This window comes from Bicyclus anynana, chromosome 9, assembly GCF_947172395.1.
Source record: "Bicyclus anynana chromosome 9, ilBicAnyn1.1, whole genome shotgun sequence".
Taxonomy (NCBI): Eukaryota; Metazoa; Arthropoda; class Insecta; order Lepidoptera; family Nymphalidae; genus Bicyclus; species Bicyclus anynana.
Genome location: NC_069091.1, coordinates 11654777 through 11667460, shown reverse-complemented (window position 1 = coordinate 11667460; position 12684 = coordinate 11654777). Strand labels below are relative to the sequence as shown.

The 12684-nt window shown below is 36.4% G+C and overlaps 1 protein-coding gene across 1 annotated transcript in view; it reads left to right on the top strand.

Moving 5' to 3' along the window:
* The first annotated feature begins 2433 nt into the window (after window positions 1-2433).
* Window positions 2434-12684, top strand: part of LOC112043935 (protein turtle) — a 101391-nt gene continuing 91140 nt past the window's right edge. The window contains exon 1 of the mRNA XM_052883350.1: window positions 2434-2751. The gene's annotated coding sequence lies outside the window, so the exon portion shown is untranslated. The remainder of the gene's footprint in view (window positions 2752-12684) is intronic.

The following is a 12684-nucleotide window of genomic DNA, read 5'->3' as shown; positions in this document are numbered from 1 at the left end:
TCTATATTATTGTAGGTAACAGTTTTAACTTAAATATCAAGAATACTGAAACTCAGCTTACTGTAATTTAAATGATTTTACATTTTTAAGCCACAGTTACAAATATTTTACTTCACGTGGAGTAAAATATTTGTATTCTAAAGATTATTCTTATTCATTACAAGCTAGCCCTTGACTACCATCTCACCTGATGGTAAGTGATTATGCAATAAGGTGGAAGCGGGTTAACTTGTAAGGAGTTGAATGAAAATCGACACCCTTTTCGGTTTCTACACGACATCGTACCGGAACGCTAAATCGCTTGGCGGTACGACTTTTTTACGTAAGTAAGTATTCGCGTCTTTGCCGGTAGTGTGGTAACTAGCCACAGCCGAAGCCACCAGCCAGACTTGGAATTAAGATACTCAATCTTATAAAACCACTGCGCGTACCACTGCGCTATGGAGGCTGTCAAAGATGTGCATATGAAATAAGATAAATGAGAGCGCAGACAAAATAGTGAAACAGTTAGTACTTATAATACTACTACATTGTAGTACTACTACGTTGTAGTCGATGTATGTATAAATAAAATTGAAGTTACTGTCTGTGATTTTAAAATAACTGTGTTTTCCCCAGTGTTTATAGTTGTTTTTAAGATACTAAAACATAAATAAAGATTTTAATTTTTTTGTCTATCTTGTCGCGGCATCTGCAAAAAACTTTTCACGCGGACGTATTCGAAGGCGTTCACTAGTTTATACACACAGTACCTTTTACCAACAAGTAAGTTTTTCGTATATTATATAAAAAGGCACAAAATTAAAGTTAGGGTTCCGTTAACATCGAATTAACTTTCTGGGGCAGAGGTCAGGCGTTTAATTCCTACTTGTACCAAATACCTACTTGTGCATATTAATATTTTGAATAATTACCTGCTTACCTGCTACATATTTTACCAAGATAATAAATTATTTTTATTTTGAAGATTTTCTTTCAAAGATTGTGCTTTATCGTAAGCGTTGCTAATGAATTATGAATGGATTATGTAATAATGTAATACCTACTAGAAGACGCCCGCGAGAAAACCAATGTAGGAAAACTTCCATTGCATGTAACCATTTTTTAAACCCCTACGCAAAAAAGTGGTGTTATATATAGCACTCGAACGGGTGAAGCGATTTCAATTTAGTTTTTTTTTTGTAGTAAAGGTGACTTATGTATGAGTTTTTTGAGACATGTTTAATGAAAATCGGTTGAGCCGTTTAAAAGTTCTGGGTAACCGAATGTCTGCAAATATACCCGAGTGGAGTTCCACATGATAGCGCAGTGAAAATCAACTCAAATAAAATGAATAATAATAATATCCTTCAAAGATATATGCCATTGAATTTTTGGAGATCTGTAAAAGAGGAATATCCAACGATGCACGTTTTTGTATCTTCAAGGAATTATGCAGCATTTTCGGAATGAATGTATTTTCACTAGAACAACAATGCAGTAGTACAAGGGGAATATTTAGCAGCAAGGTATCTAATGAACCGTTATAGCCCAGTGGATATGACCTCTGCGTCCGATTCGGAGGGCGTATAGGTTCGAATCCAGTCCGGGACATGCATCTCCTTTTCATATGTGCATTTTGAGAAATTAAATATCACGTGTCTCAAACGGTGAACGAAAAACATCGTGTGAAGTCTGCCAATCCGCATTAGGCTAGCGTGGTGGACTATTGGCGTAACCCCTCTCATTCTAAGAGGAGACTCGTACTCAACTGAAAATTGGTTGTTATTAATGATGATGATGAGGTATCTATTTATTTATCATCTTATCAAAATCTCATCATTGAGACGCTTTATATCAGGTGCTATTTCTTTGTCGTAGAACGTTATAAAAATAACAAGATTCTACGTTATACTCGTATAAGCAACATTTCATAATACCGTGCATTCGTATAAGTACATTCAAGGAGGGGTGAGTAACATGTCGGAAGTGCCGTAGTTGGATGGACGTCACGCTTTCGGGGTGGAAAGGTGCCACTCCCAGAGCCGCTCAAATATTTGTGTGGATCCAAGTAGGTCAAACCTGTAGCTGTACTTATACAATATGTAGCTCAACTTCATGTATCCTCACTTTAGCACTGTTTAGTTTGATAATATCGATCTATTAGCTGTATAATTAGCAATACAAAACAGTCATTATCTATAGGTATATAGGCATATAGTCTGAAAGCAAGGCATAATAAATTCGTAGTAGAAATATTTAGGAGTAGGTAAGTTGGGTTCAGTTTCAACTGTAATGCCTCCATCAACGTATTTGCATTCATTAAAATTTTAGGAGCTTGTTACATGGTGAATTCATATCGAGTGTATGTATGTGTAAATGAGACTGTAGATCGGTTTTTACTGGCAGCTCGAGATCGCGCTTGCGCGGGCGGTCGCGGGAGGGCGCTGGTGTCGCGCGAGGCAGTCCTGTGCGCGTCGCCGTGCCCGCATTACCTGTCCGTCGAAGCCTACCGTTTGATGCGACGCGAACCTGAGTTAAATACACCGCGCAGCCATGATTTCGATGTCATCGTATTAATCCAAGTGTTTCAATAGCTGTTTAAGTGATGAGTTCGCAGTGAGCGTGGACTGCGCGGCAAACAACCGGTTGCGATAGGGAGGCTGCGACTGCCTCGCGCCCGGCTGTAGTGGAATGCGGCAATTTTAACTACTGCGGACCTCGGGACCCATATACGAATTGGGATTGATCGGCTACGTTCTACAAAATAAGGTAAGCTCATAGTTTCGGTGCGTGCTCTCTACATAGAGGTACCTTAATACATTTCGTTGCAGTTTTACTCATGAATTTATATAAAAAAACCTTAATGTATTTTTTAATATGCACTATTGTGGCACACAATTTCATGGTTCAGGGATGTTTATTTATTTATTAAATAATAAAATTATGTTATATTTTTCTACATTATTAAAATTAGTTAATACAGTTGGGTTTACCTTGCGTTACAGTTGCGTTACTCAGACGTAATCTACTAAGATTAAATTGGGAGTCAAGTTTACCGTTTTTGTTACGTTTAATTATTATCTTCCTGGTTAACAGAAAAAAATGTAAAGCTAAATTATTGCGAGGTCAGTTTCTTAATATTATTATTAACTGAATTAATTACGAAAACCGTGAAATAAGCAAATACTTACTCAACCTGTACCTCAACCTTTAGAGATAACCTTGTTATATTTAGGTAAATAATTGTATAATTAGACTCGTAAATGTCTATGTACATACCTAGGTAATCCAGTAAACAATGGCGCTTATAAATTACCTAATAATGTTAATTTTTATTTTACTTCAGTGCTCATTTTACTGACCAATTTACGAATTCATAAAAACATAATACATCTATCGTATAGTATTATTGAATAGTACCTTGTACGTGCAGGTAGGTAGGTTATGAAGAAGATCAGGAATTAACGAAAAAAAATAATAATGGTCTATTTAACAATTTTGAGATTGTCGCCATCGAGGAGTAGGTCATCGGTAAGACTTAATAAGTAGGTGTAACTTACTTACTACACTTACACACACAAGTAGGTATAGGTAGGTACTTAAAAACCACAGAACAGAAAACGTTTTTAACAACTGTATTTTTATTTAAACTAGATAAAAAAGGCAGCATCAGTAAGTATTGTCGAACATTTTACAGTTAAAATGAAAACTTCAATTTCAATTTCGGTTATTGTCATTCTAGTTACTGTAAAAACCTCATTTACTAATCGATTTTAGGTTTCCGTAGTCCACAAGGAACCCTTATATTTGTAACTAGCGGACGCCCGCAACTTCGTCCGCCCTTAGACCTCTTTAATCCAGCCCTTACAGTAGTATCGCTGTAAAAATGGAGTAACTTTTCCCGTTTTCCCAACATTTCCCTTCACTGCTCTGCTCCTATTGATCGTAGCGTGATGCAAGTATATTATAACTATAACCTGCCCAGGAGTATAAAGAATAATTTTACGAGTTTCCGTAAAAATTCGTTAAAACCCGTCGAGTAGTTTTTGTTTCTATAACGAACATACAGACAGACTGACGAAAATTTTACTGATTGCATTTTTGGCATCAGTATCGATTACTAATCATCCCCTGATAGTTATTTTGGAAATATATTTCATGTACAGAATTGACCTCTCTAAAGATTTATTAGTATTAAGTACTGATAATTCGAGCATATTACATTATATTATATTGGTATGGACTGCAGTTACTGGCACCTACTAAGGTAACGGATTGTTTTTCACAGACACCATAATATTCCCACGGTCATTGTGTTCACACCGCTTCATTATGTCACACTTGGTAGGGCACGGCATCGCTGTATACGTAGTCGGTACTACAATACAGTAAAATCGATTACTGTGTCTCTAATTTAATATAACGCCAAATTTGAATCCAATATAATGTTTCTTATTTCACAATTTTGGCCTTTTTATTTTATCTTTGGCCAACTTAGTGTCACTTGACGAAATAAGGCCACATTGTTACTTCGCAAGAATCTCGCGTCAATATGTTTATGATTAACAGTTTATTATAAGTGAAAAATAATTATAACTTTTAATTATTATCTAACTTTAGAAACCTAACGTGAATGTGAACGTGATAGGTACGTACGCAGCTATTATTAATATCCTATCTGTAATTAACAGATGAGTATTGTTGAATTCCAATAATAATCTGTTTCTTATTATTTCACAATTTGGCCTTTTTATTTTATCTTAGGCCAACACAGTGTCACTTGGCGAAATAAGACCATATTGTTTCTTCGCATGAATCTCGCGTCAATCATTTTAAAGCAGATATGGTGTATGATTAACAGTTTATTATAAGTGAAAAATAATAATAACTTTTAATTATTATCTAACTTTAGAGACCTAACGTGAACTTGAACGTGATAGGTACGTACGCAGCTATTATAAATATCCTATCTGTAATTATCAGATGAGTATTGTTGAATTCCAATAATAATCTGTTTCTTATTAATTCACAATTTGGCCTTTTTATTTTATCTTTGGCCAACATAGTGTCACTTGGCGAAATAAGGCCATATTGTTACTTCGCGAGAATCTCGCGTCATTCATTTTGACGAATTTGAGTTTGACAATCAGGTAGGTACGAGTCAATTACAAACGTGTTTGATTAACGGTCTATAAGTAAAAATTAATTGGTATTATTATTTAATAACTTTAGTGTACCTACTCGTGAAATTCAAAATGACATTTTACCAGGGGCGTAGCTACTGTCGTATTAGCCGTACGATGATACGGACCCCCCGGACTGCATAGACTCTTTACTTCCGATTTGTATTTTAATTCATAATGTCATGAAAGACAGGGAAAAAATTGCAGAGTTTTTTTATGTTCAGAAATTACAGAATTAAAAAATAGCAATCTCTTTTATTCTCGAGTGCACCCAAAAGTTGGAAACATCCCATAGGTAGAGTCACTGTCATATTTACTTTAAGCGAGCATTTTTGTATTTTTACCCTTCATTTGGGCGTCCCAACAAATTTTGATACTTGGGGATACTCCTAGACATGGTAAGCCACTGAGTGTTACGTGAATGTAAAAGGTATATAAACCGTCGGGACAATATAAGTCGTTGCATATACAGCTATTTTTAGTATTAGTCGATTAGTGTTGTTGGATTCCAATAATCAGTTTCATAATATTCAAAATTTGGCATTTTTATTTTATCTTTTGCCAACTTCATATTGTTACTTCGCTTGGGAATCTCATGTCAATCATACTGATACAGGTACTAGTCAGATACAACAATAGCTGGGGAACCGAAGATGGTATTTTTGAATTTACTCGAGCGCCTTTAAGCCTAACCTATCATGCTGTTGAGTACCTCCACAAAGTATGAGCCCTCAATATTGGAGGGTTCGCTTAATAAAAAAAATAATTCAGAAATATTCAAGCAGCGTCCTGGTTTCTTTTTTTTTCTCTTTTAATATTTTAAATATTTGTGAAAATTTTCTACTACGGCTATATTATGCACCCCTCTTTATGGTTCATCCAACAATAAAGTTATCTTTGCGAATATTTTAAGGTGACTTCGAAATTCTAAGCTAAACTGTAACTTTAATAAAATAAATACTGATAAAAAAGAAAAAAACCGATACTATAAAATATAAATAAAGTTATCGAATGAAGAAGCTTAATGATAAAATAGTGTGATTGTGACGAGTCAGAATTGAAGAAAGGAACCTTTTTGCCTGTCTGCATAAAACACAAAAAAGTATGAGAATGAATGAAAGTTCCATCTCATCTTTTGCCTTGTAATCATTTTCAAGAAACAGATAGATACGTAGGCAGGCACACCGGCGAAAATGTAAGAGCAAAACTGATTAAGTAAGATAAATCACTTTCTTTTCGAGCACTGCCTTTGCCGAGTTCTATTCACCGCTCTCAATTTCTCACGGCGACATCCCTTGCGAGCAAAAATACGGAATATGCATTGTTATTTTGTTGTTTCGTTCATTCCCTTCATCCGAGTTTTTGCAGCAGGTCTGCTGTGTGATCAATACCTTTCCGTTGCCGTGATTTATTGCATTACAACTTAGGGTTGTCCCTTTTTAAAATAAGCTGATCTAAAGTTGGTTTTTTTACTCGAGAATTTTATGGGTGGCCGACATTTCAACCTGATACGGTTGCAGCAGTCGTCAAAGTTTATTCACACTTTAAATATCTGATGGATATCTTTCACACTTTAATATTTATCGTGATAGTTGATTGACATATAATATACCTACGCATCTACATAGATTGACTAGTAAAATCACTTGACTTTAAAAGAAAAAGAGCCTTAAAACTTAATATAGATTATCACAAACAGATCTCTGAATCGGAAGGTATAATCCATACAACCACATCATTTTTAAAGATGATACCCCGCTCCTTGTGGTAGACAAGAAAAAAAAATCATCCACAACTAGGCTGTGATGTAGAGGAGAAACCCTAGAAAGCTGTTCCAAGATGCCAATTTCATACAAAATAAGCATTCTTAACCACGGACAAGATGGACATGGCAGTAGGTACTACATAAAACCCATATATACCATGTCCAGATTGAATTGCGCTATTTGGTAAATAAACAAACCCTTTTGTCGATGCCAAACTTTCATAATAGTTTTCAGAACCATCAAACTATTAAAACACGCACAAACACTTTGTTCTTTACAATCCACCTATGGAGAATCATACAAACGTAACATTTTTTTAATTTACACAGGGTTTAATCAAAATTTTTAGAAATAAACGAAATTAAACACGAAATTATGCACACAGATTACATTTAAATGTTAATTTGACGTTTCGTCTCTCTAAGGTTGTGCCAAGTAAAATTGTCACCACAGATTAAAAATTAACGATTTACCGATTGTAAATATCGAATGTATTCCGTTCAGTATCGATATCGTAATTGAGTAATTTGAATAAAGTAATTTTTTCATAGCGCTGTTTAGTTAGTTACGTACTTATATGTTAAAAAAAGATAATGCGTTAACAAGTACTGCCGAAATTTTTTAGTACTCTTTTAATTTATAACAAACAGATTCAAGTGAAAAAAATGTTATTTGATAGGTATTAATTAATATGCAACAGAAAGAGGTAGATAGTTAATATCGCGCGTATTTTGACTGTGTGATTAGTGTTGCCAACTTAGAAGTGAGTTTTTAAGTAAAGTGATTTTTTTACAATTGATATAAAATTCGATTAGTAGTAGTTAATTCTCGATATAGTTCATCAACGGCCCATCCCTAGGATGACGTCACAACTAATGTCAGTGATGAATACGGCCATATTTGTTTACAAGATTTTGCAATTCTAAAAAAACGAAGTTTAGTTTGCCATGATATCTACGGAAACCTTAAAATTGCTAGCTACCCCCGATCCCAAGGCCGATTGTAGATCTAGACGTCAAAATGTCCTTTACGATCCTGACGATGACATAACAACCGACAATGCTTTCCCAGGCAACACAAACACAAGCTACACAGCCTCTTCGCCGTTGGAACGAGGTCTTTGATATCTGACGTCACCTGGACGTGGCATTTTAACCCACAATCTCGGAGGCGCCCGGACTGATACACTCAGGCCAAAACACTCTGCCAGAACGGCCCTCTTTGCCGAGGTCCGAGTCTCAGAGGAGACACTCTTAGAGAGTTGTCCCGCTCACATCTTCTGCTTCTGCGCTCGCCCAAAACCTCTGGTGACGCCGCTAGGGTCCCAATAAAGTGCCTACGGAACTTACACAATCAGTAAAAAAAGCTGAATATTTTGTGGTCATGTAGTTTTCAAACCATGCTCATGGGGAAACCGTGTTAGCAACACTAGTGTCAGATGAAACGGAACATGGTAACGATTAGTATTTGTCCTACTTTAGCACGTACAGTCGTACAATACAACCACTCCACCGTTCTGACGGACATCCGTGCTATTTTCACTATCCATCGACACTGATGCTGGCTCTACATAACACATCTGCATTATTTATTATGTTTACTTTTTAATTTTTATGTATCTTATGTCATGGTGTTAACTTTTTTTTTAATTTTTTACAAGTTAGCCCTTGACTGCAATCTCATCTGATGGCAAGTGATGATTCAATCAAAGATGGAAGCAGGCTAACTTGTTAGATGTAGGATGAAAATCCACACCCATTTCGGTTTTTACAAGACATCGTAATTTGCATTACTTTTTACAAGAGGGTAAGGCAAAGGCAAATACGTTTTAACAAAAAAACAAAATATTTTGTTACGTACTCGAAAGTAAAGATTTAAAGGTTTATAAAAAGAGTAGAGTTTGTATTGACTATTAATGTAGAAGACGATATCGAAAGGGTAGGTACATACCTACTCATAAGTAATTCCTCATCAGCGAACCTGTATTGCTTCAATCTAAAAATCAAATCAATCAATCAATCAAACCATCTAAAATGATCAGATCACTGCAACTTACAGTTAATGTTTTTTCTATAGAGAATAGTATGCTTATAGATATATTATTTTTATATCACAGGTTCGGTACATTTCATCCTGTCAGACACTGAGATAGCAAATAACCTAGCTTTATTGCAAGATATATTGACACACTGAAACATGTTTGTAGTTTTTTTATTTATATACGAAAGAAAGAAAGAAAAATGCATTTATTTCGAAATTATGCCACACATCAAAATATCTTCAGTACAGCAGGACGTCATCCAGGACAATACCCTGCGATGTGTGGCATAACCCTGAAAATGGTCCCAGCTCAGCATAACGCTACGAGACCATTTGAATTACTTCTGATTTTCAGTTGAAACCACAGATCAGGTATCGCCACATATAACTGTTATATTACAGATTAATAGGATACTATATTGTTTGAAGGTACTTATGTAGGCATCTATGAGTATGTTGCAGTACTCGTATTTTAGCGTAGGCGTGAAGAGCTTGCAACCGATCCAGTGGAAGTTTCTCTCAAAGCTGTCTAAGTTTATAAGGAGGGACGATTATCTCTAAACAGTTATGCACTTTATGAATACAATCAATATTGTACAATACATATAGAAATTCGAGTTACTAAATGCAGAACAAACTAAAATAGACACAAAAACATTTTTACTATATGGGGTACATAATACAAGAATTCTCCAATCCTATTATAAATTGGTTTTGAAAAAAAACCCCACATGAAACTTTTTATTCTAGAATCGGGAGACGCCATTGTATGTAATTGCGTAGGCTTTTCCGATTTCAGTATTAAACGAATAATAAAATGTTAGACCAAAGGAGCGTAATTTGATGGTAAATAACCAAAAATTAAAAAAACACCTTTAATGAGCTTACGAGTAGAAGTTTGCAGTCCCAAAAATCTTTGGTAAAAGTAATTTGTCTACGTTCATTTGGCTTTCTTTGATGTAGTAGCAGATAATAGGTATATATGTGACACACAAGAGTTTCACAGTAGGCAATTACTATTAGAAGGACTCAGCCCAGAAAGGGGCTGAATGTAAATAACCGGAGGAGTAAGATCTCCCGCGCCTTACCCAGGCAAGGAGGCCATGCCTCGAGACCCGTATTCTCGTATTTATTGTCTGGGAGGAGATGATCTGCCTACTGCATTACTCTCATTACTAAAATCGTCAGCATAAACTTCCACGTTTATACACACTAACGCGCAAGCTCTGTAATCTTGACTATCAAATCCAAATCAAAGCGGACTTCCCGGAATTTGATTGACTTTAGCTACAATGACGTCCGACATGGGTATATGTCGTATCGGCCGCGACCCCCGGAAGTCTACCAACCAAGAAATACAAATAACAGGTCGCAGGGCCCACGAACGTAGATATGGATCTGGAGCGGCGAGGCGCGGAGAAATTCCCATTATATTATTGCACGGCGGCGATGCTTTAGTTGCCTTTTACAGAGCTGCACTGTACGTATCTTTTCGCATTCATGTTCCAATAACTTCTATATTAAATTCCCCGCCGTACAAATAGTTAATTTGACTTTTATCGGTGATTTCAAATGGAATAACTGCGAGCATTAGTTTCATTTCTCCCAATAGGTTTACTATTTATGAAAGTCAATCCAATATTGCCTGAATGCTTGCATGCTGATCTAGTTCTTCAAGATCTTTCCAATTTATATAGCCTCAATAGCTCAAAGGTAAGAGCGGTTGGACTCATCACCGAGGGGTGGTGGTTCGATCCCCGCCCCGTTGGTCTATTGTCGTGCTCACTACTAAAACAGTATTTCCAGAGTAGTTGGAGGGGAATGGGAATATTGATCATATTTAAAAGACAATTATGGCAAAAATTCCTTAAAAAAAAAATTTTGACTATAGATTCCAAGAAAGTAGGTAGGTAGGTATACCAGCCGCCGATTAAGCATGTGTCTAAATAGGTATAGACCCCGGCAAGTAAATTGAACCTAAATGATAGTAGGTAGTCTAGTGTTAGACGCGTTTCGTACGCGATTGTAAAAATTATGTAAGATGGAATTTTTTCCCTTTAAAATTTCCAAAAAAAAGACCAGTACAAATCGCGAGCGCTGACTAGTTTAATGTAAAAATCCTCAAATTCAATATTTAAAGCCATTTTATTATATCGATCCTTAGAACAGTTAAAAACAGTTGCAGACACACATACTCTACACACATCATCTCGTTGTGTGTCGAATGAAAAGACGCGTTTATCATTCATCATCATCATTATCAACCCATATTCGGCTCACTGCTGAGCTCGAGTCTCCACTCAGAATGAGAGGAGTTAGGCCAATAGTCCACCACGCTGGCCCAATGCGGATTGGTAGACTTCACACACTCAGAGAATTAAAAAAATTGTCTGGTATGCAGGTTTCCGATACCGTTTGAGACACGTGATATTTAATTTCTTAAAATGCACACAGTTGAAAAGTTGGAGGTGCATGCCCCGGACCGGATTCGAACCCACACCCTGCGAAATCGGAGGCAGACGTCATATCCACTGGGCTATCACGGCTCTCTTAAATTAGACATAAATAAATAAAAAGTCATATCAGTAAGCAAGTTGAAGCCCTTTTGTTTGTAGACCATAGATAATCATTTCGCTTTCATAGCAGGAACTCGCAAGCAATTATGTTTACAAAGTGCCGGGCCTTTTGATACGTGGAGGTACGTTAACGGTAATTCAATTTAACGGGCCGAATTTTCGTTAACACCGACATTATAACCACGAACGTAGGGTCTGATGGGACAACACGTTTGTTTGATAGGCTTAAAAACTACAGAAGCAATTAAAAAAATCTTTCACCAAGAGAAAGCTGTATTATCAGCGAGCAACATATATTTCTTCTGTGAAACCGCGGGAGGCTCTGCTAGTATAAAATAAGTATGTAACACTGAAAATGATTCTGTCAATATCTATACTAATATTATAAAGCTGAAGAGTTTGTTAGCTTGAACGCGCTAATCTCAGGAACTACTGGTCCGATTAAAAAAAAATATTTCAGAGTTAGATAGCCCATTTAGCGAGGAAGGCTATTGGCTATATTTTATCCCCGTACTTATACGGGAACAGGAACTACGCGGGAGAAACCGCGCGGCGTCAGCTAGTGTTTCATAATGTTTCAAAAAACTCTAAAAAAGTACTTCCGCTACATCAACGCATTCCCATGAGAAGAAACAAGATTAAACTGCGTGTTTACCAAAAATGTTTACCAGATCTTGTGCTTTAAGTCAGCTATTCATAAATGGTATACAAATAAAAGGTAGATGAATAACAAAAAGTCGACAAGTTCCAAATTGAAGCGTAAATATTTTAAGAATCCATCAGGGATCTGTGAATGGACTCGAAGCTTTTAGTGCAGACGGTACGGAACAAGTTTCTAGGTAATGTGTCAATGAAAAAATGTGGGAACAAATAAAGAGAGAGAACATCCCGAGAAACTTATTGTTTGTTTAAATATTTCGGAGAAAGTACGAGGAGAGACATGGAAATTTGTGTAACCCGAGTAATTTTTATACAGTAATTTTTATTTTTAACCCCCAGATGGACCAATTTCGATGCGGTATTTATCATTGAGTCCTGGGTTCGAGCCCCAGCTGGGCCGATTGAGGTTTTTTTAATTGGTCCAGGTCTGGCTGGTGGGAGGCTTGGCCGTGGCTAGTTACCACCCTACCGGCATAG